We start from the raw sequence: 13852 nt of genomic DNA on the forward strand, positions 1-13852 counted from the left end.
GAGCCGGAGGCGCCTCAGGTGGGAGTCGAGGGCCGAGGGTGGGATAAGACATCGCGGAGGGTTGTGAGGGGTGCGCGACCTGAGCACCCCGGGGGGTTCGGTGGGACCGGGGGCGCGGGGGGAGCCGCGGCAGAGCCCCTTGGGCCGGTGTGCCTCCGGCGGGCCAGGAGGGGAGGGCGGCTGTCTGTCTGTCTGTCTGTTCGGAGCGGGCACTGCCAGGGCTGGCGCTGCCCAGGGGTGGCCTGTTGCCCCGGGACCGAAGCGCGGCTGTGCGGGCGCTCCGACTGGTGTGACTGGGGAGCTGTGGTGCGGCTGGAGGGTCCTGGGTGCAGCCCAGGACGGGCGCGGGTCCCGCGGTGGGTGCTGGGTGAGGTGTCCAGGCCCTGCTGGGACACCCTCCCGGTGGTCCCCTGTGGGGTCGGGGTCGGCTCTGGGGGGTCTCTGTCAGTGGTTTTGGTGTCCCCAGCCCTGCGCTGTGCAATCCTCTCTTTTGAAGCTCTTGGACCTTTTTTAGTTTTTTTTCTCCTCCCCTTTTTTCGGCATCTGCTGAGGAAACCCCTCAGTGCTGTGCTTCTGGAGCCACAGCTTTGTGCCACTTCAGCCTCTGCTGGAAACGCTGCTGCTCCTGGTCCCTGAGCAACTGGTTTGTACTGGAGCACGGGGAGGAGATTTGTGTCACTGTCACTACACACCCTGACCGTTGAGAGGGATGTGACTGGCCCGGTTGTGGCCAAATTTGATGTGTTTTCCCTTTGTCATAACCTGATCCCTGTCTGGGGCAGAGGCCCTGGCCAGGAGAGCTGCCCTGGGGCACAGGTTTGTGTTTCTGAAACGTGAATGTCTCCCTGGGTCAGACTGTGTCCTTCTCCTTGGATACATTAAACACTCTGAGGTTTGGGAGGGGAATTGCTGCAGCCCCTCAAGGGGTGGATGTGTGGGAAGGGGGCTCGGGTCAGTGCTGAGGGTCTGGTTAAACCCCCTGTGAGCTGCACCAGCTCCACACAGGGCCCTTTCCCCCTGGGGCTGTTTGCCTCTGGCCGTGGCTTCGTGCACAGACCTGTCTGACAGTGCCTGTCCCAGCTGTCACCCGTGTCCGCTGACGTGGCTCTTGGGGACGCTGCAATGGTCCCTTTTCCCTCCCCAGTCCCAGCCCCGAGGCTGTTTCCCCTGCACTGTGTTCTTTGTGTGTCTGTGACAGCAGTTCTGGGTCTGGCGTCCTTAACTCGCTGTGTGGCACCTGCTGCCACTGAGGGGCTTTGGGATGTTTCCCACCTCCTGACCTTTTGTTGGGCTTTGGGTTAAGTGACTCCAGGTGAGGAGCTTGTGATGAGGTTTGGATGAGAAGCAGCTGCTGAGTGTCCCTGCAAGGAGAGGCCCAAGGGAGCAGCTGGGACAGGTCAATTTTAGGGATGTGTTTGGTGGAGGAAACCTCACCTTTCCAACACTACGACATGGGAGCTTTTCTAGTGTAGGGTGTTGCCCCCTCAGCTGTGGGGAGAGCTCTGCCCTTGCTCAGATCTGTGTGCTCCATGTTTTCCTCAGGAACTGCCCCCTCCTACTCAGGCTGATCCCTGCTCCTGCCGAGGCTCCTCCCATCTGTAAGGATCTGTCCCAACATGGGAGCTGCTGAGCTGCCCTCCACCCCCGGAGCTCATTCCTGCTGTGGGGTCATGAATGCTCAGCTGGGCTGGCAGAACTCCCCTGTTCCTTCCTCCTCCCGATTTTGGTTCCTTTGGATGTCGCTATTTAGTTCCTATTTTATTTTTTATGTCCCACTGTTTGGACAACCTGTTCCCAAAGCCCATGTGTCCCGAAGTGCCTGTCTCAGCTTTTTCTGGCAGTTCTGCAACATTTCAGGCATCTCAAAGTTACAGTTTTGGATGAGGTACAAACCAGGCATTTCCTGGAATTCCCTTGTTACACCTGGTAGGTGCTGAGCTGGTGCTTGCTCTGAGCTAGCACTCATCAGTTTGGGCCATTTTTCTTCCAAAGAGAACCAGTGCTGCTCCACGAAGTGGTAGAAGATTCCCCTGGCAGTAAATTCCTTGGAATGCAGTGTTTTATCACATCACCTGAGCTGCCACCGTGCCTGTTATCAGGTAAATGTGAACTTTGTCACAGTCCAGGCTGTGCTGAGGCCGAGCCAGCCCGCTGGGTGTGGAGCCATGCTCAGACTCCAATCACCTCCAGCTGCAGGTGAGCAGGAAGCAGGACAGGATGGAGCGGGATAAGCCACAGGAGCAGTAATTGCAAAGACAATGGAAGTCTGTCCCGAGGGGTGAAGGTGCAGGGTGTAACACTCGGGATTTCGGGCAGAGGGACAAACCCCGGTGGGGTGGGGGAACAAGGAGGCTGTGGGAGGAGGAGATGGGAGTCTGGCATTTGCCAGAGATGGTGGGCTCACAAAGAGGTGGTGGCTGCCAGGGTTGGGGAGGCTCAGTGGCCCCCGGGATCCACCCTTGTGCCGTGGGATCCAGGGCCTGGGGATGTGCTGGGGGCCAGATCCAGCCCCTGGGCTGTGCCCGGCTGCTCCAGCTCCAAACCTGACCACAGCACAGGCAAAGGCACCACGTGAGGAGCAGTGAGCAGCCAGAGGGAAAATCCACTCCATGCACGTGCAGCTTAGGGCTTATGAGCAGCAGCAAGTCCAGAAATCAGAAATGCACCATGAATCCATGAGGGTTCTTGGATTTTCAGGGGCACTTTTGCATCAAGGCTGCAGAATTTGGATTTATTGGTTTGGGGTTTTTTTAGTGCTTCACTGTGAAGTTAAAGGCAGGAAACAACAAAATAATCTGTGGCTGAGCTATCAGGCTGCATTCAGGAGGTTTTGCCAGGAGCAGTGAGGGATGGGTTGTGTTAAAGCCAAATCTGCAGAAAAAGCTTTTTATTTTTAACTATTGCTGTGAAAAGCCTGGATCTTTGTTGCTGGGAGGGGAAACTGAGGCTGCTGCTGAGCCCTAGATGAGCTATGCAATCCTCTGGGAATGTATCAAGGAGACACTTCTGCTGGGAAGGAGGAGTTTGGGTGCACATCTGTTGTGGGAAGGGTTGGTGCTGCTCCACAGAAGCCACAGCCTGTGTTCCAGCCCATTTGCAGCAGTTGCTGCTGGTGAGGGGTCTGGCTGGTTTGGGGAATGACGTGGTGGGATGGCAGAACACTTGAAGTGGGTTCTGACAATTCCAGGGCGGTTTGGAGTCAGAAAAATGAGTTGTATTAAAGCAAAGAGGGGTTTGGTGTTTGCTCTGGTGCTGCTGATAGTTCACAGCACCACGAGGGAGCTGCTCCCACTGCGTCCCCACAGAACTGGGCAGTGCTGGGTCTGTCCCTCTCCTGCTGCTGTGATTAAGCATCTCCCCCACTTTAGGCTGTCTCCTCTCCACGCCCTGCCCTGCACACGCTGCAGGATGAGCCCTCTGTAATTGCAGGGACTGCTGGACCTGCTCCAGGTGTGCACCGGCTCTGCTGGGAATTGTTTCCTGAGCACTTCTGAAAGAACTCAAAGGCTGCAGTTACTGGCTGTGTGATCTTGTGATGCAGCTTGGGAAGGTTTTATTTGTGTGCTCTGGTCTCGGTTCCGTGCTCAGGGCTGGGTCAGGAACACTGGGCTCTCTCTGCTGTGGGACCTCACAGCTCCACTGGCCCAGGCCACGGGTGCTGCTGCTCCCCTCTGGAGAGCAGGACCTGGGGTTTGTGCAGCACCAACCTTTACCCACCTGCTGAGTCCTCTGGTGCTCTGAGACCCGCTCTCGGGAGTGTCAGTGTGTCAACATGTTTATGTCAGCTGGAGGGTGAGAAACACATAAGCCTACTTTTTGCCTTGCTTTGAGAGTGTTTTGAAGTGCCAGTTGGGTTTTGGAAATATCCATGTGCTTGTACAGGTTACCTCAAATATTCCATGAGGGAGTTGCTGTGGGCTGAGATGTGGAGTGAGGAATATTAGGTGAGTCAGAGTCTCAGGTGAGGAGTGTCAGGTGGGTCAGACTGTGTTGAGGATGCTGAGGATGTTGGAACCAGGGCAGCTGCTGCCCACTGAGGGGTGCAGTGTGTTAGCAGTCACAGTGTCCTGTGGTGGCAGGAGCAGAGCCCAGACAAAGGGCTCCTGGTGTTTTTCTGGCTGTCAGGTTACACACCTTTCCAGGAGCATTTGCAGGGCTCACCTAAAGTTTGTGCTCTGCCCCATTGTGGGAGGAGCAGTGGAACACTTCCATGACATGCATTTACTGGTTTCCCATGCCGTGCTCAGGCCTGGCTCCAGTGCTGGCTGGAGGATCCTGAACAGCCCGAGCATTGAGCAGGTGGTTTGTGCTCAGGTGCTTGTGAGACTCGAGTGCACTGAGGGGATGTTGTGAGGTGATGCATTGTTTCAGTGAGACGGAAGGACAAACAAGCAGGATAGAACACAGACATACATGGAAGGTGTGACACAGAGTAGGGGGGATCCAGAAGGGAGGAAATGCACCCCAGACCGGAGGGAAAGCCTCTTGCAGCTGCCCCTGGACAGGGGGAAGGCAGTTCCCAGAGGCTCAGTCCCTCCTGTGGCAGTGCCCAAGGGGCTGCCTGGCTGGAGACAGAACGTGTGCCAACACCTCCACTCCATGTGAGCCCCCTGCCTTTCCCAGGCTGTGCCATCCACTCCTCGGGTGCAGCTGTGGAGTGCTCTCGTGCTCCAGCTGTGGGGATCCTTTCAAGGTGAAGTGTCCTTGAGATGAGAAGGTGCCTCTGAACAGGGGTGATGGCCATTTCCTCTTGGCACTGCAGCACGAGCTCTGCCCGATGCTGAGCTGGCACTGCCACCATCCCAAAGCTGTCGCCCTGGAGTACAGCTTAGTCATGGAAATGAGATAAATCCTATTTCACAGAAACTGGTAAAAATAAAACTGTTGAGGATTGATTTGTTTCTATAGCAACCGACTGGCGAAGTGAATGCAGCTGCTGTCTGCAGGAGGGAGGAAACAGCGCTGGAGATGTGGGTGCACCTGGGCCGGCTGTGGCTACAGGGGAGCTCGGGGGGCTGGGGAGGGAGAGAGGCTCCCTTAGAGACAGGACAGCAGTGGGAGCTGCCTTTGGAACAACGTGGGAGCTGGAGTGTGTGCATGTGCCCTCTTCTACACAGAACCTGGAGAGCCTGTGTGATGTCCTCAGAGCTCTGCATGTCCTGCTTCCCCAAGGACTGTGCTCCTGCACCCTCATGGGGGGAAAATGCCCTGCTCAGGGTCAGCTAGGGCACTGATGCCGTGTGGTGCCTGGGTGTCCATCGTGTCATGGGCATGTTTCTAAACCTAAGTCGCCGTGGCTTGATAAGAAATGTTCAGCTTTGAGAAGTTTGGATGAATAGTGGAGCTAAATTTTCTCGATTACCCTTTAACTCAAACTGAACAGCTGGATGCTGCACAGCAGCCTGGGCCAGGGCAGGGGTTTCTGTTTGTATCCTGGAAGAAAATCCAGTTGGGCTTCCAGACTGCTGGATAAGGAGCTTGAGTTTGGAGCCAGCTGTGGCACACACAGGGTGGTGAGGTGGCTGTTTCCCCAGGGTTAGTGAGGGTGAGCTGCTTAAATGCTGGGGAGGCTGCAGGATACCAAGTGTGCATTTAGGTACGTGCTCAACCTGCTGACGTGTCCCACCTCTTGTGGCTGCTGAGAATTTCAGGTGACAATCAGTGTGAACACCCAGCATAGCAGGGTGTTGAGGGAATTCCAGGAGGAGAGGAGTGTGTGCCTGGCTTTACCGGGTGCTCTGCAAGAGCCTGAGATATTCAGCTGAAGGGAAGTTGAGCTTGAGCTGGTGTTCAGGTTTGGTAAACCCAGGTACATTTGCACTCCTCCCTTGTTATTTAAACACGTGGTTTCTTTTAAAGGGAAATTAGATTTAAAAATTAACCGCAGGCTTTTTCCAGCTCAAAGGAAGTGTCTGTAGTGCCACGTACTGAGGACACAAGAACAAACCCCTGTCTGAGAGTGAGTGCTATAAATATTATGTAAATATATTATCTCATTAGATTTCTATCTAATGCCACTGGCTGCCGTTGTGCAGATCCTGGGGTGAGCAAGGCTGAAGATGTCACAGGTGGTCTTTCAAATCTAATATTGAGGTGGGTTGGAAATTAGGTGGAACGACTTTTGCCTCATCCTAATTAAGACAGTGTGAGAAATCCTCTCAAGTTTGGCATTACAAAGTGCCTGGTTTTAGAACAGAATCAATTCCAGAGGCTGGGTGGCCACTGAGGTTTGAAGCAGGAATCCAGGGGTGCTCCCCAGGCCTGCCACTGAAAGCAGCTCCTGGCTGGGAGGGCAGTGTTGACCAGACAAGAGGCTCAGAACTGGGTCTGTTATGCTTGCAGAGAAGTAGGCAGAAATATTTTAAGGGTTTTGGAATGTCTTATGTTGTGTATGTTCCCCAAAGAAAATGAGGTTTTTCCAGGTGAGGAACAAAACCTGTTTGAGACTGGCTGGTCATCGTGGGCCAAGTCAGAGCTGGCCTGTGGGTGAGAGCAGGGCTGGAAGCTGCAGGTGCACTGTGCAGTGTGTAGGAACAGCTCTCTGTGCTGCCTCTGCCAGCTCTGAGGGAGCAGTCCCTGCCCTTCCCAGGGCTCTGGGAGCAGGAGCAGGGCAGGACCGTTGTGCTCCCTTTGGCTGCCTGCCTCGTGCTCTCAGCTCTGGCCTTATCTCTGTACAGATAGTGCAGATGAGCAATGACAACTCTGGGAGCTAGCTCAGGATTTGGGAATAATTTCCTGCCTCGGCCATTCACTCTTGTTCCTGTTCTGTGAGGGACTGGATTTCACAGATGCTTCTGCAGTAAAGGACGTCCTTTCTGATTTTCATCTCTCTTTTCCTGAGCTTTCTCAGGAACTGGTGTGTAAGTCGATGCTTTCCCTGCTTGCGTGGCACATACAGGAAGGAGCAGGGGCTGATCACAGTGATCACAGAGCTCTTTGACTGCTCAGGTGTGTCGCCTGTGCTCCCATTGGTGGGGTGTAAAACTTCTGTTTTACCTCCTTCCCTCGCTGTCTTTGCTCTCCTTTCCTCACTTGCTCTTTGGGCACCCAATTAAAAAGCTCATCAAGAAGGAATGTCTCTGGAGTGTGGTATGTCTGTGCCTTGTTTTCGTCCCACACTGTTGCCAGTTAATCTCTCCTTGCTGTGTCTTTCTTTAGCCCTCAGGGACTCCTGGTTAAGCTGGAGCTTGGATTTGATACAGGCTTAAATGGAGCCATGTGGGTGAGCTGCTGGGCTGCTGGTGTGGGCTGCGTTCAAGGGCAAAGTCTGCTCAAAACGCTTCAGTGGAAGCTTTGTTGTGGCTCTGAATTCTCCAGTCCCGTGTCTCCTTCCTCGAGGGCCTCGTGTCCCATCCCATTGTTCTGGTGTTCAGTATCAGAGCAACTAATTTCCTTTTACTCCAACGCAGCAGTGTTTCACAGGGCCAGTGCCTGGGGGTCCCTCCTGAGCTGTGGGAATGTCCCCACGTGCATGGTCCCTCTGTGGGATGGGCACTGTGGTGCCAGCACCGGTTCAGAGCCCTCGTGTCACTGAGCTGAGCAATGGCACAAGGGAAAGGGGATGTCGTGCGAGTCTCCATCTCACTGGTTTCAGTCTCCCTAAGGCAAAAGTGCACTCTGGATGCAGTTGTTGGTACAAAATAATTGCATTTGCTTTTTAATTGCTGTAGGGAAGGGGTAATTCAGTCCCTGAACGTCTATTTCTCTGGCTCTGCTTGACTTGGCCTATTTACCTGCTTCTCATCCAGCCCGGGTCAGACACGCTGCAGTTCAGCATTCCAGGCATCAGGGCTGGGCAGCAGCCAGGCTGAAGGGATGAGTGGGTTTGGGGTGACACAAAGGGAGCCGTGGTGGCCCAGGGAGCAGCGGGCAGACCTTGAGCAGCCTGTTGGCACTGAGGTGGAGAGAACATGGGCGTGGGTTTATTGTTCCTGTGCAGAGCAGGTCTGAGCCTGCACCAGGGGGAGGGTGTCTGTGTTTAAATAAAGTGTCACCTTCCCTATGCCCTTCCAGGTGCAAGGTTCCTGCTAGAAATCCCAAATTTTGGATCAGATCTCTGTTCTGGGAAACAGTGCTGGAAACAAACAGTAACTTTAAGCTGTTGTGATCCCATTGGTGTTGTCTGACAGTGCCCATGTGGCTGTTATGCAGAGCAGACAGTGGGCACAGAGAGGCATTTTCTGCCATCCCAAAACACATAACTGGCACATCCGTTCCTGTGCAGGGGCACTGACGGGTGGGGGAGGGAACGTGCTCTGCCATCATTTTTTTTTTCTGGGCAAATTCCTTTTGGTGACATTTTTACTCCAAGCTCAGAGCTTTGTGCCTGTCAGAAGGGAATGGTGCAGATGGACATGTATGACTCCAGACATGATGCTCCATTGCTGTTGGCTGACTGACATGTCCTGTGGGATTCTGCAGCTTGTTAAATCATCTCACAAAGGAGACGGGGGAGGGAAAGCCCAGTGCAAGGTTGCCAGCTGTACTCAGCTCGGTGCTGCAGCATCAGCTGCTTGGTGGCTTTGATCAGGAATTTGTGGCTCCCCAGGCAGCTTCCTTCCATTTCTCTGGGAGTGCTGGATGGAGGGAAGGCCAAGGGAAAGTCTGCACCATCTACACATGTCCCGCTAATTCTCTCTGCACCTACTTCTTTTGTATTGTATTTTCTTGCAGTCAGTGGCATCTTCTCCAGTGGTGTGGGAGCAGAACTGAGCTGCAAACAGAGAGCAGGGAATGCTTCCCTGAGCAGTGCTCTGGTTCCTGTTTGCAGATCTGGGATATTGCCAGCTCCAGGCTGGTTTATCACATTCATAACATTGCTCAGTTCATTGAATTTTTGCACGAATGTTTTGATTCCTTTTGCTCCTACTCCTCAAAACCCCATCTAGTCAGGTGCAAAGGAGGAGAATGGGCTGCAAAATTGGCATTTAGTAAACCTCAGTGAGAGGTTTGTGAACATTTGGTAAATGTTGTCGAATCTGTCCTCTCTTAGGGGTCACTTTCCCACTTTGAAGGGCAGCTTCAGGGCTTCCTGTCAAACCTTCCATCTGCATGTTGGGTGGCTGCCTTCCCATTTTCCCTGCTCTTCTACCAAGGTGCTGCCCTTGGATGGGGTGTGGAGAGGAGGATGCTCCTGCACACATCAGACCCCAGAGCTCCTGGATCCCTCCCCAGAGCCTTGGCTTTCCCTGACTCGACTACTGACACTTTTTACACTTCTCCCAGCACATCTCGTTTGCTGTGATGAGCCTGTGTTGTGTGGGACTGTTCCCTGGCCTGTCATCAGCTGCAGATGCTCTCTAATGGCAGTGGCTTGCAGAGTGCCTGTAATGCTTTTAAGAATAAAGGGCAGCACATGCACTCAAAGCAGACCTGGATTTTTCCTGTCCTGCAGCTCTGCCTTTGCTCCCGCTCGGAGGGTTCTCTGATGTAGCACACCCTGCACGCCTGACCTGGCCCTTCTGTCCCCACTGCCACCTCCCACCATACATTAAATAAATGCATTTTCACTGCCAGGAGCCATCTCTAAGGCTAGGGCTGCCCTCTTCCTAGTGGGGATTTTAGCTTGGATGGACGAGTTTCTATTAGTGATGCCAACCCTGTCTGGTTCCTTTCTAGCATGAGCTGCAAGCCCGGGGTTAAATGTGTGATTGTCACAGTCTGCACCAAGCTGAACAGCCTCCCTCTGGAAATGAGGGGTAGGAGATGGCAGGCTGGTTCTGAGGGAAACAGATGAGCTCACCTTCTGCCTCTCAGCTCCTGAACTGATCCTTCCCAGGCTGCAGTGGCTTTGCAAACCCGTGCAGGTTTCCTGCTCCTGGCCACCCACAGCACATGAGGAGTGACTCTGCTCCATTCCATGGGAGAAGGGACAGTTTGGCCATCAGAGGGTTGGTTGCTGCCCGGTGTGTCTCCACTGGTGGAAATGCCTGTTTCTCACAGGGCACTGTTGACCTTCTGCTGGCTGAACTGTCTGTGGGTGTTGGGCAACGAGGCTGGAGCTGTTGGCCATCATTGTTCAGAACTGTTTAACTCAGAATGAGCTGATGAAGTCCAAGCTTGGGATCTGGTTCTGTGCAGAGGGCCAGGCATGGCTCTGCCTTCAGTCAAAGTGGGACTGAACCTGAGGGTTTTCACGAGAGTCCCTGGTCAGTGGCTCTGCCTTCACCTCTGGCTGCCTCGGGTAGGTCTTGCACTGGCTGTGGTGGTGTGCAATGTCAGCTGGGTCACTTCCACGTTCCCTGCCTATATTAAAGTCCCTGTTTTTCCCCATCCATTCTGGCATCCTGTATTTGAGCTCATGATCCATTGACTTTGAGGGAAATCCACCTGCTTTTCTCATAGCAAATGAAAATCTGGACCAAGAAGTTGAGGAGTGCAGAAGCTTTGGCTTCCTTTGCAGCCAATAGCTGGAATCTGACTGGCTGCTTTCCATGGGCTTTCCCAAAACCTGCCAAGAGGGGCTGAGACAGTATTACTTGTGATCTAGCCACATTCTCCCTTGCCCCAGCAGTACTCTGCTTTAATCTTCTCCAGCCTTGCATCAGCTGTTTATTTTTGGAAAGGCTGTTGCATTATCTGCTGGTTGAGGCAAGCAGGGAGTTGGGTTCCTGCTCCATTGGGAGTCCCACCATGCTGGACCCTTCCCACTGGCAGGGTGGAAACAGCAGTGGCTTCCTCACCCTTCAGGAAAACATAAGCAGCTCTCTGAGGCCTTGCCCAAAGTGTTTGGTTGTTTGTGTTCCCCTCTGTCAGCAGGAAATACCAAGTGAGGGCCGTGTTCACTGCAGGAATCCAGCAGTTGTATGGATGTGGATAGCTGGGATGTGTGAATGACCTGCTGGGGTGGCCTCTGGGCAATGGACTTGAGGGAATCTGCCTCCAGGCCTCTCTTGGTCTCTAAGGCATTGAGGGAAGTCCACAAACATCTGGGGCCAGTGCTCAGCTGCTTTGAACTTCCTGGTGACCTTGGGCCGAGCCACTCGTCTCCACTGGTGTCTTGTATCCAGTATCAAGCTTTTTGTCTCTGATGTTGGGTGTGCAGAGGTGCAATGGCCTCTGCTCTGCACAGGCACCAGTCCCTGAGGTCTCCTGATCCTTCCATAATCCACCTTAGTGAGACCAGAAACCAGCCCTGAAGGGTCATCATTTGAGCTGAAAACACTGAGTTGTTCTCTGGGCTTGGCCTTGCTCTAGCCCCCTGCCTGGGATGATTTTGTGAGTGAAGTTACTCCAGTTGGGAAGAAAGAAATGGAAAAGCAAGAGGACAAATATGGTCTTGTTTAAAGGAACTTTGGGGTTTGACCATGACCTAAAGCATGTGCTTTATTCAGCAGTTTTTACAAGCAGGAAGCTTTATTTAAAGGCTACAGCACTTGCTGAATCGTGGAGCAGGAGAAAACTGAGTGCAAGAAGTAGTTTCAGTGAAGCAGATTTTGCTGTTTTCAGAGCTTTCCTGATGTCCTCACCATTGGGTTTTAGTTGCCTTAAGCAGATGCTTCAGGAGCATCATTAATGCTGCTCTGGTGCAGCAAAGGGGGTGAGATCTGGGTAATCTTTGAGAATGTCAGGTTTGTAATAGAGACCATTAAGTTAAAAACAACACCCCTCTTTGATGTGAAGGGGTTTGGGGGGATTTTGGGGGAGAAACAAAAAAGCAATGGTGGTCAAATTGGCTTCAGACCTTTACTGAGGACCTGTATTTACAGTGGTCTCCTGCCTGTGCTGGGATCTGTGCTTCTGTTTAATCAGAAACAGCCCAGAGTCACTCTGTACACAGAGTTCTGGGCTTTGGCCTCTTTTTCTCTCAGCTCCCTGTTTCCATACCTTAGGAGAACTCTGCCTTCCTGGCAGAGCTGGAGAGGAAGAGGAGGGAAGGGACTGATGTACTTGACTGCACATATAAATAGTTCTCCTCTTGGATCCTTCCAGCCTGATCTTCTGGGTGATTTGACCTTTCTTTGATAAAAGCTTTCTTTATTTGCAGGAATAAAAGGTCAAAGGGTAGGAGAGGACACAGCAGATTATTTTTAAATATTTTTATATCTTGGCAGTTGGTTTCCACAGCACCCAGCACTCACTGCTGGGCCAGCTCCCCCCTGGGCTCCAGCTTTCCTCCTTCTCTGAGCTCCTTTAGTAAACTTGGCATTTAACTCTAAAGCATTGACCTGAAGATTTCTAAGGAAGTTTATGGCAGTGTTTTATCGTGGGGACACACGTGCCTTCCCACAGGGACGGATGTCCTGGCCCCGTCCACAGCCCTGCTGCCGCCCGGGCAGGTCACTTTGGGCACGGGGCTCATTTTATGCCCTCTGCACCACTGACCCTGGTTTTTCTTGGTTCATAACTTCAGCTGAAAGAAAAGCTCGTGTTAAATGCTGCTGGTTTTTCCTGTGTTCACCCTGAAGTAGTGTGAGCTCAGCATCCAAGCACAGCTTGGTGTAATGTGTAAAACCATGGGACTCTGGCACTGCCCGGGTTATGGACGAGCAAGGGCAGCGCAGGTGCAGTGTTAGAAGTGCTCCAGATGGCACACGAGGCTTTCTGGCTCGAGTTCTAACCATTAATTGCCACTTTAAATCCGGCAATAAATTATTTGGGCAACCACAGTGCAGGATCCCACTGCCAGGAACAAACCAGAGCTGAGCACTACTCAGTCCCCTTCGTGCTTCAGGCCAGCCCAGCTGGGTGGGGCAGGGCACTCCTGCACTCACTCTGGTGTCTCACTGACCTTCTGGCTGTGGTTGAAGCCATCCATGGTCCTGCACACCCTGTTGTTGGTGTTGGAGGTGCACTGCATGCACGTGTTGGCTTGTGTTTGCTCCTGGAGCCGGGATGGTGTGCGGGATGCCTCAGGATGAGCCTCTGATCCTTTGCAAATTGGATTTTGTGGCTCACTTGCCTGTCCTCTTGGATGAAGGTTCCCCTTAGCTGCCTCTCCTCTAGCAGAGCTGATGTCCATCTCAGGACTGCAAAGCCTTTTATAATGCTCTGCGGATCAGGAGTCACTCAGAGGGAACAGGGACAGACTTTCCATTTCCCATGGAACGCGCTCTAGAGTGAGTCTGTTGCTTCATTCCCTTCTGAATTTCCACTCGGTCTGCACAAGATTCCCACTGGTTTGGTGCCTTTCCTGCTGGTTTTGCTCACTGTGACACCGAGGTGTTCCTGGCTAGAAGCCCCCCAGTGATGATGGGTGTTGCAGGAAGCCTCTGAGCCACATGGGTCGTAGTGATTGTGTGCTGGGGAGGCAGTGGACTGCTCAGGAAAGGTCTGCTTCTGATAGATTTGAAACCAGTTCAATTGGAGATTGGAGGCTATTAAGTTTTACCCCTAAAGAAGACAGTGCAGGAAAAAGTTCCAGCTTACCTGTAAGAGCATACTGGTTTGAGTTCCACTGCCTGTTCTGGGAGAGGGTGGTGGCACTGGTGAGGGGCAGCAGACACCACACTCCTTTCACAGCAAGGTCAGGAGCAGCACCAGCCCCTCACTCACACTGTTCTGCTCTGATGTGAACAGGACACCTTCTGGGGTGGGGGGAAGAGTAGTTCTTGGCAGGGTTAATTCTTAAATCCGTGGTGCTTGACTTCTGAACAAGGGAGGGAAGTGAATGCTCTCAGAAGTGCTGGAAGACCACCTACTCTTTTGTACAGACTGCCAACAGCTGACAGATGGAAGTGATTCTGGGACAGTGAGAAGTTAGTGTGGAATCACACTGATGACCAAGAGCAGGCTCTGTATCCCACAGTCTTTGACTTACAGCCCCCGGTTGTGACTCCTGCCATGGAGGGAAGAGAGTTTCCCAGAGCCACTGGAATTCTTCAGCAGGGTGTGAATTAGCAGTGCATCGATG

The 13852-nt window shown here is 53.0% G+C and overlaps 1 protein-coding gene across 4 annotated transcripts in view; it reads left to right on the plus strand.

Moving 5' to 3' along the window:
* The window catches only part of ANKS1A (ankyrin repeat and sterile alpha motif domain containing 1A), a 77977-nt gene that overhangs the window by 6589 nt on the left and 57536 nt on the right, over window positions 1–13852 (plus strand). The window lies entirely within an intron of this gene.

Source organism: Neopelma chrysocephalum, unplaced genomic scaffold (genome assembly GCF_003984885.1).
Source record: "Neopelma chrysocephalum unplaced genomic scaffold, ASM398488v2 Primary Assembly neopelma1_100, whole genome shotgun sequence".
In the NCBI taxonomy this organism is placed as follows: domain Eukaryota; kingdom Metazoa; phylum Chordata; class Aves; order Passeriformes; family Pipridae; genus Neopelma; species Neopelma chrysocephalum.